Here is a 13,736-nt window from a genome sequence, read left to right as displayed (position 1 = left end):
CGCGAAGAACATAGTACAGTTGTGTATACTTACCATAAATGTAGATGTTCGAGTTTATTCACTGTTGCAGTCCAGGTTACTCACCCGCCATCCCCCTTTTCTATACCTTTTCTTTCCTTCACTATATACTAAAGCCTTTGTGGTGTATTTGCTTTTAGATGAAGGTAAAGTTTATGTTGCTAAAAGTGCATTTACATATATTTCTGTTTATTGAGATATGTATATATGTGTGTGTGTGTGTGTGTGTATATATATATATATATATATATATATATATATTTTTTTTTTTTTTCTCCCCATTTGGGGGGCACCTGACATCTGGGGCAAGAAAAACTGAATAAAATGGCGTCGGCTGCATGTTTTATACCCCTAATGTCATGGAAGAGGAGACCGCAACCGACGCAGGACCCAAGACTTTGTTATTCAGGCCGACTGAGGGCAACCTGCCAGCAGATTACCCAAATGTAATGACTGCAGCAGAGAACACACTCGAACATCTACATTTATGGTAAGTGTACACAACTGTACTTTCTCATTCTCTCTAAGTGTATTCCACTAGTCTCTCTTCCCATTTGTCTCACTTACTTCTTCCACTCACTGGGTGTCTTTTCATTTCTATGTTAGTCTCCCTCCTAGTCCAGGCTAGGGCCTCATTTCTCTCTGCTTTATATGTAGGTGTCCTGTGATTGCTTTAGTAGGATGCTGCTACCCTTCTGATCTAAAGGACCCTTCAGGCTCTGAAACTGACATTTTAATGTGGAACCATTGTTTAATAGTAGGTGGTTTGAATATGGCCAGTGGTCTAATGATGGTTGATATCTGTGATTCTGTCCAGTTGCTTTGGCTGCTTTTTTCAGTAATTATCACCCTTAGCACTGGAGCACATCTTTATGCACATCTGTATTATAAATAAAGGTAAGCCAGTGGGCAGTCCATGGGGCATTTCAACTTTTTTTTTTCTCAGCTAGCTCCTTGGAAGCTAAATTAAGTTGCATACCCAGATTATCAGTTACCTAGCCTCCTTGCATTTGTAACTGCAGGTTTTTAGAGGACGTTTCATGATGAAATAATAGACGCATAAGGAACTCCCCATTTCTCTGTGGAGTACTGTTAGATAGTGTTTTAGATTTTACTAAAACTGTAGATAACGGAATTATGTTTACCTGATTTTTTTTTTTTATGCAGAGTGGCTTGCATAAAAATTTAGCTGGAGTCTGATGTAGCTATGCATAAGAAGACTTTTTTTGATTGTCTTACATTTTGTGGTTTGAAATATCTAGGTACTTCACAACAATTCTGCTATTGGTTTCAAGCACTTTCATCACTTAATACACATGAAATAAGAGCCCAAATTAAGACATAACATCGGCTATAAATTTGTTAGCATAACTGGTGTCTTTGCATATGCCTTCATGGTAAGACGTGGGTGATGTAAAAGTAGTCAGTTCACCAACAGAAACAAAAGGAAAGGGAAAATGGACTTCTATGCGAGTAGTTCATTACTTTACCAACATAATCAAAGGGAAGGGAAAGAAGTAAAGAGCACATACAAAAATAAAACTCAGTGGACCTCCTATTAAGTTCATTATTCAAACTACAAAGATACAAAATTTGATTAACAGAAATGCATTTTGCTTCCATCTTTGATTACTCATTACAAACCTTTAAAAATAAATTACTCATGCATTGATACGTAAAAAAAAATAAAATAAACAATCCATAGTTCTTTTGAAGTACAATACTGCTGGACTAACAGTAGATAATTCCTTGTGTCCGTAAAATATTTTGATATATGTATTCAAACTCCATTACCATTTGCTGTGTACAGCAGTAATTACACACTTGCCTCAAAGTTTATACTGCATCTGCATTGTAGCACCATTGTGGAACATTAACTAAAATACACTAACCAGTGACAAATGACATTTACATGCTGCAATACTTTATTCTCATTGTCTTATTGTTTTATACGTGAATAGATAAATTAGTCCATTAGGTGAGTTTTGATGTAAAATCTTAGGATCCAGTCCCAGAGCTGAACATAAAGGTCATATGCAAAGATTTTTTTACTACTTCTTTTTATTGTGATTGTGCTGCCATCCTGTAAAGTAGGGTTTATTATTCTATGATGTATAATTTTTACTTTAGTTACATCAGTATAGCTATATTTACTAAGTTTAAAAAACTTCTGTTGTTTGTGCGAACTGTATGCTGAGTACCTGTCAAATTACTTCATTCTGTATCGTCTGGTAGCACCCTCCGATGATGTCATAAGGGGAAGAAACACTGTATAGTTTAAAACCTTGAGGTATTGCATAAAAGGGAGTTTCCGTATGAAAACGCCAAGAAGAAATGCTGAGAATCTATAACATTCTGTGTCAGATTCTTATTACCTTTTCTGACTATCATCCAAATGTGCCCATTGTTTTGGTGGGGAAGCTGAGTCTGGTTGATTTTCTCTGATGCAGTTGTTGCACCTGTATGACAGACCTGGTATTGCAGTCAGGGAACCAGGTTTGATGTATAGATGGAGCTGCTTGGCTGTGAGAGTATCTGATGCATGATCTCCGCATGTAAGGTGGCATAGCCAACATTCTTCCTATCCAAGATGATGAATGGGCTTGTGGATTTTCTAATCCACCACAGAGTTAAATCTGTTTTTTTTTTTTTAACAGAACATAGCTCACACTTAATCTAAGTTCCAGAAAAGAAGCTAAGAAACTAAAGTACAAGCTAAGTATTTTAGAAATTACTCACTTTATTTGACAAAAGCATAGTTAGTACAAAATGAAACACCTTTGTGCATTATCTTTAATGCTTTATCACTTATTAACACGTGAATGCTTTAGTTTATAAAACAAAACTTTGAGACTAGTATATATCGTATTATGAAATAGTCGCCATCCCGGGCAGGGTTCTGAAGAATAAAATAACCCTAAATATCAGAAAAATAAAACAATGGCCAGACCACCAGGAAAATTTATTGCACAAATCATTGAAGGCTTTTTGATCTGAAGCACTAGAGTGTTTTAGCGGATTTGTGCAATACATTTTCCTGGTTGTTGTTTTATTTTTTGCTTTTGGGGTTTTTGCTTTTTGTCATGGTACAGTAACCCTAAATATTACCCTGATGACTAGTGTTCCCTCATGATGTCACCTGATTGAGAGATAAGTCATGGTTCTGTTTAGAATATGCTGTACTTTGGTACAAGACTTAACACTGCCAAACTCGATTCACTTATTGGTGATCGCTGAATGTTGCACTAAAGAGAGAGATTGTGCTGTTTTGGGAATTTCACTTTTTTTTTGAGATAATGAAGTCTTGGAGTTGGTGTATATAAGCAGCAGGAGTGAGCATTCAAATGTGCTTTGTACTCAAATGTTTCCGCAGTTTTGTGATTGCTGTTTTATGAGGCCATCACAAATCTTTCAAACTTTTCTTACGAAGGCCCTCTGCTACCTAGCCTTTGTCTAATATCCCAAGCAATCCAGCTAAGTTTATCCACTTGCATGCAGAGCACGCTGCTGTCAGAAATCATTAAAATTACATGTGATATCATGTGGCAAGGATAAGCAATAATGGCTCACAGGTACGTACTGGCATGTATGGCCTTTTCTATTTAAAGTGATGTAAAGCTAATTTGTTTTTAATGTATAAACAAACATCTGAATGCTCAAGTTTGACTCTCGTGTAGTTGATTCCATAGTCATTTCTTTTGAGTCTGTCAGAAAACATTCAAACATCTTGTGGATTACACTTAACAATAGAAAAAAAAATCATTGTGACATATGCTGAGATACAAGCTGTTTTAACTAATATATGCAGTGCTTTACTTCAGGCTCAAGCAATGTGTGTATCAGGAAACAGTTTACTCTAATTGTTCCTGAATACAGCTCTTTAGGTTTATCATTTTATGACACGTACAAAAATAAAAGGACAACACACCAGCTCAGCAAGTATAGACAGATTATTTTTAGAAAATGTCAGTATATTGTTTCTGCAGCTAGTGATACTTTTTAGGACTTTGTTACACATTACTGCTGTCCATATACAGTGCTGTGATATGTTGTAAAAGGCATGGCCTTACAAATGCTGCACACAATTAAAATTAAATTGTGTTGTTTTTAAACAAGAAATATTAGGAATGAAAATGTAATTGAGTGCCAGATGTGCTCCTAATCTGCTTTTCCACATTGTTTAGTTTTCTAGTTTTAGTTTCACTGAAGTTTAAATCTTAAAATGATTGTTCATTGTTCATATGGTGTTACCTGGTGGGTGTTTTGTTTTAGTTGTCTTTTTTATGTTGTCTTGACCTTTCCTTGAAATTTCTACTTTTGCCGGTATATAAATAAGTGTAATATAATATGTATATATTATTTCACTGGTAGACAACACTAAGTTATATTTTGTGTATTCATTCATGATTTATGGTTCTGTGAATGTATTAATTTTCACTAGTGTAATGCAATAACCACATCTCTCATGTTGAACTGTGCTTGCTGTAAATTCACTTATTGTCAGTATACAGTAATACACTGCTTTTGTCACATACATTTTTTTTCTTTTGAATGCTGTTTAATATCAGTTCTACCACAACACTAATATTGGTTTATGGTCTCAAGAACTTTGATTTGTTCTTTAGAACTAGTAAGTTATTTTTACTGCAGATTGCTGAATGTGGGACCATTGTGTGTAAGTGTCTTTAAAACTTGAACCATTTGTTGTTTAGAACTTTTTAAATCACTTTTTTTTTTTTACTGGAGATTACTACTGAAAGCAGGACCACTGCGTGTAAGTGTCCCTGAACCTTGTGTTGACTTCTGTGGTCTGGCACACATGACTTCCATTTCTGTGTCTCATCCTTTAGAAATAAATGATGGGTAACATCCTTGCATTCTAGTTCACATACTGTATCTTCTGCTATCCTTCACAAGCTGATTTGGAATACCATTTGTAATGTTTGTGGTTTGGAAACTACTGCAATTTTAAATGTTGTTTTGTCTTTTTTTGTGGGAATTGTGGCACATAATTTTAATACAGCATCACATCTTAAAAAGTCTGATAAGCGTATTCATTGATTTTATGAATCTTTTTTTCTAAGCTGTTGGTGTTAATGTAAAAAAGTATGACATTCATCAGCAAAGGTCCCTAGAAATGTATTTCATCTCAGACTGTTTTTAAAATATTATTAACCCTTTACCTTATAAACAGGATTGGTGTAACTAGATTACACTGTTCCACACCATATTCCTGTTTGTAATGTTAGCTGTTGAAAAGAAATGGGCTAGAACTGAGTATTTCACCCTTCGAGCAGTTAACTCAGAATATTTAGATGCCATTTTTATATTCATCATGTGCTGTATATCACATCACATGTTAAGTGGTTAGCCATTGGTATCTTAAAGGTTACCAAATGAGTGTAAAATTTAATGTTAAGTGGGGATTACGCAGTACAGAGTATTTTATTTTGGCAAGCTCACTTATGCAGAGGGACTGTTAGTAAGCTTCTCCTCAAAACTGTAATGATCTAGGATTGGAGTTCCATCCTTATTACTATTACACTACGATTGGTGAGACTTAGCCTGGAAATATTCTGTTGAGGTGCTATTTGGCCCTTCCCCTTTTACCCATAATGCTATACTTCCCAGGACACCTTAGAAGAAGAATGGCTCCAAGCTACCGATTAGTCTAAATGCTTTTCTATGTACTTTTTTTTTGCTCTGTTTATTATTGCCTTAGACTTCTAAGAGATAATAATTTGCTGTAGTTCTGCCTGTCGTTTTATTCTTTTACAGAGAAGTTGTTACTGCCTGACTTTTGCTGCTTCCCCCTCCCATCTTGTTCTGCAGTCATTTTTGCCATCAAAGATAGTTTTTGGCTGTGTTTCCCCTTTTCCTAACAATGGACAAATCAAAGGTAATCCAGAAAGCTTTAGTCCGGTCTGGTATCCCATATGTGACCCGGAGGGTGACAGGACTAACAAGAGTATAAAGGATTAGAACACATAAAATCAGTTTAGCTGATCTAGGAGGCTCTTTTTTCTAATGCCCTCTCTACAGGAGGAATAAAAACGCCTTGTTGAAGTTTCAAGAAATTCAGTGACGTGGGCAGGTGAACAAACATTCTTAAAACAGAAGCAGTCATTCATCTACCTACTTAACTAAGTAAGCTTCTTGAAACTTCATCAGTGCATCTTTACTCCTCTTGCAGGGAAGGAATCAGAAACAGAGTCTCCTAGATTTGCCAGCTAATGTGATTTTATCTGGTCTAATCCATCATACTCTTGTTTCTTTTCAATATTGTTTTTTTTTTGGTGATTCAGCAATACTGCTGATGTTTGTGGATTCAGAGGTCTCTGGGGCTCTTCTGTTAATCAATTTTTTGGTTGTAGAGTGCATTGTAGATTTTATAAATGTTTACACATTAGTCTAAACTTGGTTGGTCAGTTCTTTCTATTGTAAATAAAAAGTTTCTGAAGTTAAAAAGCAACCTGTACCTGCAGCAGCGCAACCTGAAATTTCCTGTAAGAAAGCAAATCTGGGGATGTTATGTAGTCCTATCTCGCCTACATTCTTACCAGTGGGTTTGGCTCCGACTCGGCCGACTTCTCTAGCTCGAAGTCTTTTATTGGCTGGGCTAAGCAGGTATCCCATGGTGCACTGCTCCATATCCCCAGATCTCGTTTGCTGCTCGTGTAGCTCGGACGTGGTCTCGCTTGGCTGTGGCTAAGTACCTTTTTTCCTGGTCTTCAAGAAAAGTTTTTGGGTTCATAATCAAAAGCTGTTTTCATAGCTATTGTCTAGTGTTATTGGGATTGTGTTCGCGTGATTGTTTGTGTGGTATCCCGCTGACGGTTCCCTCGGGCTAGGCCCGTTTCAGTTAGAGGGCCTAGGCCTTCTCCTATTGCCTTGTGTGTGTGTACGGTCTAAACCATTTAACTTAGAGGTTTGGGCTATCCCCTTCTTTGTGGTCATAAACCGGGTTGTTGTGAGGTTTTTGGCTTGCTTCTTTAGTGCGTGCGTGTGTTCACTGTTAATTGTTTGTTCCTGCGTTTTGTGGTGTGAGCGTCTGTGAGTTCTGTCAGTCTGTTTTTTTGCTGTAGTGTGAAAGTGTCCAAAGATTCCAAGGAGCACAAACCTTCGGGTTTCAAAAAGTGCTCTAAATGTGGGTACAAAATGTCCATCACCGATAGGCATTCCATTTGTGTCTATTGCCTGGGAGCTGTTCATCTACAGGAGTCCTGCAGTTTTTGTCATGCGTTCAGTCCTAGAGTTCTCCAAGAGAGAAAGAATAAGCTTATTTTAAAGGGACTCTTGAAACCCTCTTTTGAAGAAGCTATGGATTCGTCTCCCAGTGGTAAGTCAAAATCTGTGAAGTCTAAAAAGAGATCTCCGGTTCCGTCTGCTTCATCGGAGCCTCCTGAGAAAGTTTCTAAAATTGCATCGACCTCCTCGGCTCCACTGTCCTCGGGGCCACAGGAAGTGTCTGTGTTGGCAGAACCGGCGTCGGCTCCAGTTATATTGGAACCTGTTAGGATCGCTCAGTCTCAGAGCAGTTTCTCCTGAGAGGAGATCTCGATCTTCCTCCCTGTCCTCCAAATCCTCCAGGACCCTTTCGGATGTGGATGTTGATAGGGTGGTCCAGAGGCTCTTACAGTCACCGGTTTTGGCAAAATTATTTTTGGCTCCAGCCCATTCGGCTCTGGAGCCTTTCCCGACTCCATCTTCGATCATTCCTCCTGCGAGCACATCTCTGTCTTCGGAGCCGGAGTGTCCCGCGCCGTGTGATGTTCCTATGTCAGCTCCGATGGCCCCTTTGGCTCCATCGGTACGGACATCGGCTCCGACCCCGTCGACTCTTTCCTCGGGGTTCGGGACTCGGGATTCTTCGATCGGGCCCAAGGGGGACATCTCTGGGCTTATTTCGGTTCTGAATCTTCCTCTCGGCGTCTCGGCTTAGGGAACTCTGACCCCCGTCATGGCTTCGAAGGCTGGTCGCTCCTTGGACTCGGGGGGGGGGGCCTGCCTTCGAGGCTATGCGGACTGCACTGGCCAGATCGTCAACTACATCAGGCGGGTTGGTCACTCTGTCCCCCACCACTTTGGTGAGAGCCTCTGATTACCGCATATCCATGGACAGCGAAGCACCAGGGCCTAGGGATACCCCCGCGAGTGGTCCCCAAGTTTCTGAGCACCCCTCAAAGTTTGTACCTGAGGAGCCCCCTAGAAAGAAAACGAGCAAGAGGAAGCACATAGACTCCCAGGATGAGTCCCTCACCTCTGATACTGACCTCGAGGAATCGGAAGGGTCCCCTACGTCATCCTCTGATGATGTTTCCTTCTCCGACATCCTGCAGATACTGAAACAGAGGTGACTGGCCATCCAAAGCCCCTTCCGAGGAGGAGTCCATATTCCTTAAGGCTTTTGGTGCTCAGCCCTTCGCCTCCTGGGTGTCTCCACCCTTCGAGCTCCTTGATCTGATATGTCGAAGAGTGTGGGAAAACCCTGATTCCATGGAGTCCATGCCCAGGTGTCCCAACAAGTTTCTTTCCGCCCCCCAGGGCAAAGAGTTTCTGTCTAAAGAAGTCCCTGTTGATGCCATGGTGGTGGCGGCAGCCACTCAGAAGGAAGTAGCAGAGTCTTCTTCCTCCGTCCATCCTCCTAACAAGGAGTCTAGGACCATGGACTGGTATGGGAAGCGTACCCTCTCATCAGCAACCTTTACCTTATGGTCACTGAATTACCTGTCTCACTTCACTCTGCTCCAGAGAGATCTCCTCAAAGAGTTAGGAGATACTCTTGCGGGTAACGTTCCTGAGGCAGTGGCCCAGACTGTTAACGCCCAGGTCTCTACCCTCAATTCCATTGTCAACTCATCCATGCTTCTCATTTCGTATGCAGCCGAGGGAGCGAGTAGGGCAGCAAGCTTAGGGGTCTCCCTTAGAAGGCAAGCCTGGCTGCGTATGTGTCACTTTGCGGAGGCCTTTAAGTCTTCCTTCACTGATGCCCCCTTTGATGGTTTTTCTTTGTTTGGGACCAAAGTGAAAGACACCCTCACCAGATGCGAGCAAGAGGGAAAGACCCTGTCTGCCATAGGGGTCCATTTTTCCCTTCCCTCTAGGCCTTATCCCAAAGCTCAATGGGGGGGGGGGCGTGGTTAAAAAAAAATCACAGAGGTTTTTTCCTGCCGCAGAAGGTGAGCCCCCCTCCAGAGGCAGAGGAGGGGGAGGTTACTCAGGGAGACGCTGCCCTAGAGGCAGAGGGAGCCCCCGCAATTCGGGAGACCGTGATTCCTTTCGTGGCTCTCCATACTCTCGTTCCTGAGGGAGTTCCCGGCTGTGCTTATCCGGAGCCAGTCGCGGGTCAAAGTTCGTTATATCCGAAAGCCTGGGAAAGCATCACCCAGGACCGATGGGTATTATGGATAATTTCCGGAGGTAATCTCATTCCGTTTACATCAGACCCCCCCTTCCTTCAGAAAAATCCCAGACGTTCCACCCAGTCAAAGGGATCAAGCAGCCTCAGAGGTTTCAAAGCTGCTAGGAAAAAGAGCCATCCAGTGTGTCCCCTCAGACCAAATCAGATTAGGGACTTACTCAAGATTCTTTTTGGTGTCAAAAAGAACAGGAGACCTGAGACCCATATTAGATCTCAGCCAACTGAATAACTATGTACAGAAGTCCAAGTTCCGTATGGTCACACTACAATCGATTCTCCCATTGTTGGGAGAGGAGGTATAGATGTGTTCCATTGACCTCAAAGATGCTTACTACCATGTGAAAATGGACAGGGCATCCAGGAGTCACCTACGCTTCCGGCTGGGAGCCAGTTATTTCCAGTTTCGAGCCCTGCCCTTTGGTCTCACCACATCCCCCAGGGTGTTCACCAAGTGTATGGCGGTGGTGATGGCTCACTTGAGACATCAGGGATTCCAGGTGTTTCCGTATCTGGACGACTGGCTCCTTACCGCCCCCACCAGGCATCAACTAGTTCAAACCAGGGACGCTACCATCACTCTATGTCACCAGTTAGATATAACAGTAAATTGGGAAAAATCTGCTTTATTGTCCTCGCAGCGTGTCACCTTTATAGGAGCAGAATTAGACACCTTTCGAATGCGAGCATTTTTACCACAGGAGAGGGTCAGAGTCTTACAACAATAGATACACATGCTGATGCCCCTGAGGAAAGTGAAGGCAAGATGGGTTCTCCAACTCCTAGGGACCATGGCAGCAACTGTCATGTTGGTCCCTCTAGCGAGATTGCACATGAGAATTCTCCAATGGCTCCTCTTTGTTCAATGGTCTCTCCAAAGCTTTCCACTTTCTCACCCCATTTCGCTCACGGACAGATGCAAGCAGGACCTCGGTTGGTGGCTTTGCACCAACAACTTGTACGGGGGAAGGCCCTTCGTTCCACCCATCCCGGTTGCCACGGTGACCACGGACGCCTCCCAGATGGGGTGGGGGGGCATTATCTTGGCAGGACAGTCCAAGGCATGTGGCAAGAGAGATACATCTGCATATAAATGTCTTAGAGATGAGAGCAGTGCTACTCGTGTTGCAGGCACTTCAGAGTGTTCTACCTCTAGGGACGATTGCAATACACTCCGACAACATGTCAGTAGTGTAGTATCGAAACAAGCAAGGGGGAACCAGGTCTTACCCTCTGTGCAGAGAGGCCATGCGAGTGTGGCAGTGGGCAGTAACTTCCCAACTATTTCTGGTGGCAACGCACTTTCTGGGGAAGTCCAACGTGATTGCGGACAGGCTAAGCAGAGCTATTCTGATGCCTTACGAGTGGTCCCTGAATCGCCTGGTTGCAGAGCAAATCTTCAGCAGATGGTGTAAGCCTTGCTGCGACCTTTTTGCCAGCCCCCTCAGTGCAAAATGCAGCAGCTACTTCACGCTGATCCTGCCACAGGGGGAATCACCCAGGGACGCTCTGGCTCACGATTGGCCCTATGATCTGCTTTATACTTTCCCTCCAATGTCCTTCATGGATGCATCTGCAGTCATAACAAATGGGTTGTCCTGTCGTCAGGCAGCCCTTCGGTCGGCCGGATTCCAAAGTCTGGGTCCGGCTTTGGCCGATGTCGCACTTCACCCGACGTCATCTCTGCTGGTCTTCGGGTATAAAGGCATCAGCCGACGCCATTTTCCTCAGTCTTTCTTGCCACGTGGCGCCCGAAGCAGAAGCTGTTCGCAAGTGCCGGTCGGTCAGATCCAGAGATTACTACTACCGAATACTACTTCGAAGACTTCTAAAAAGCTAAGTACCCCGTTGGGGACTCTTTCTTGCCTCAGCCAATGTCAGAAAAAGTCAATAACTGTTTAACTTGTGGGAAACAAATACCTCATAAAGAATTCCACTCTTACTGTTTGCCTTGCTTAGGCCCAGACCACGACGTAGCAGCCTGTTCGGCCTGTGCTTCATTCAACTGACGAACGCTTGGGCGTCGGTCGGAGTTTGCTGAACAGTTTTTCGGCTCAGATTTTGCGTACATTATGCCGTCGGATCCTCCGACTACCCAAATTGTTAAAAAACGCAAAGAAAAAGACCGACACTCGTGGTCCGGGGTTTCGGCCGCAACCACTGTTAAGCAAGTCATGAGTGTCTCGGTTTCGGCCGAAACCGAGAAAACTGGTCAAACTTCAGCCGAATCCATGACTACTACTGAGGCTCCTGCTACCTTACCTGAATCAGCCTCAGAAATTTTGCCTACAACTGTGGTTCCTACTGATTTATCAGACACCATCCCTTTGGATATCTCTACCCCAGCACGTGGTGCTGCTAGGCCTCCTGCAGCCATGTCTATTAAGGCCTTTGCTAGGGCTAAAGCAGCCAAATCAGCTAAATCAGTGCCTGTTAAACCACCCTCACTCAGGCCCACTTCTAGTTCACAAATGCTTACTCTGGCAGAAGATTTAATATCCTTAATTAGGGGATCCCAATCTCACCCAGACAGGGCCTCTCAGCCCCCAGAAAAGAGACCTAGAACAGAGCCCCCCCGAGCCTGTGTCCTCTGATGATTCTGCAGATGACTCAGACATTACAGACCAGCCAGAGGCTCCTTTTTCCAATTATGAAGATTCAGATGCTGAAGAATCCATTCCAGCTGCCTCTCCACCAGAGGAATTCTCCTTTGGGGAAACCTTACATGCCATGAGAGAACAATTCCAATGGCAGGGACAAGATTTCTCAGATTCAAGAAAAAGGCTTAGGACTTTCCTGCACTTACCACAACATAGGCCCTTAGCTATACCTCCTGTCCTGTCTGTTGTGGACGATGCATTTAATGATGTCTGCACTGCACCTGATTCTTTACCTCCAGCCCCTGCCAAACCGGATAGATTTTACAGGGTGCCAGACACTCATCACCACCTATACAAGGCCCCACTTGCAGACCCCGACACTATATCCCAGGGGCCTGAGGCAGTAGCGCCGACCACAGCAAAAAACCCTGTTCCCTCTGAAAGGGAATCCATGTCCTTAGAGAGATGGGGGAAAAAAGTCTACACCTCTGCTACTCTCTCAGCTAGAGCTTTAAACTGTCAGTTTCACATGATCCAATACCAAGAGTTTATGCTTGATCAGTTAATTAAAAAGCTGTCCTCTGATGAATCTGTAGATAAGAAATATGTATTAGAAATGGTGAATAACATCCAACAGGTTAGTAACCATTCTTTAAAATGTGGCTATGATGCACTGGAGGCTTCATTTAGATCAGCCATGCCGGGCACAGTGATAAGAAGGCATGCATGGTTGAAAGAACAGGTCTTACCGGATCATGTTAAAGCTAAGCTATTGGATACTCCTATGGATAAGGCCAGTCTATTTGGGGAACCTGCCCAGCAGGTAATGAAGAAAATGGAAGAGAAGGCAAAATCTGTACAAACAGTTAAAGATTTCCTACAGGTTCAGCCCCCAAGGTTTAGCAGGAACTGGCCTGCCAAAAATTGGTCCTTTCCTGACTCCACAAGATCACAAAGGGGCAGGAACAGACGCTCTAGGGGCAGGAATCAATCCAGAGGAGGTGCCTACAGAGGACGACAGTGGCAAGGCAATAACCAAGGCACTGACACAACCACTGCCACTGCAACAAGACAAACACAGTGACTTGGCTCTGACTCCGCCTACCAGGGAGCAAATAGCAGCACCATTAGGCGGAAAGTTAGCCTTATTCTCGAAAAATTGGCACTATATCACAAAAGACAAGTGGATTTTGTAAACCATAGACCAAGGCTACCGGTTCCACTTCCACACTTTACCAGTAAAAAGAGGAATGCCAAACCTGCCCCCAAATCAAAAAATAGAAGCCCTGCACCAGATAGCGGAATTAATAAAGATGAGAGCTGTGGAAAGAGTACCAATAACAGAACAGGGCAAAGGATTCTACTCCAGACTCTTCCTAGTACCAAGAAAAGAGAAAAACTGGAGACCTATTCTAGACCTGTCCATCTTAAACACATACATCATCGTCCCAAAATTCAAAATGCTGACCCTACAGCAACTTCTTCCCATGCTGGGCAAGGAGTGTTGGCTGGTAACTCTAGATCTCAAGGAGGCATACCTGCACGTCCCCATTCGACCAAATTGCAGAAGATACCTCAGATTTCTTGCAGGATCAGAGCATTATCAATTCTCAGCATTGCCCTTTGGCTTATCTACTGCACCCAGAGTATTCACAAAATGCCTGGCATCAGTAATTGCTCACTGCAGAGTACAGGGAATT

Source organism: Protopterus annectens, chromosome 5.part0 (genome assembly GCF_019279795.1).
Source record: "Protopterus annectens isolate FY-2018-M chromosome 5.part0, PAN1.0, whole genome shotgun sequence".
NCBI lineage: Eukaryota > Metazoa > Chordata > Ceratodontiformes > Protopteridae > Protopterus > Protopterus annectens.
This window is presented reverse-complemented; position numbering follows the sequence as displayed.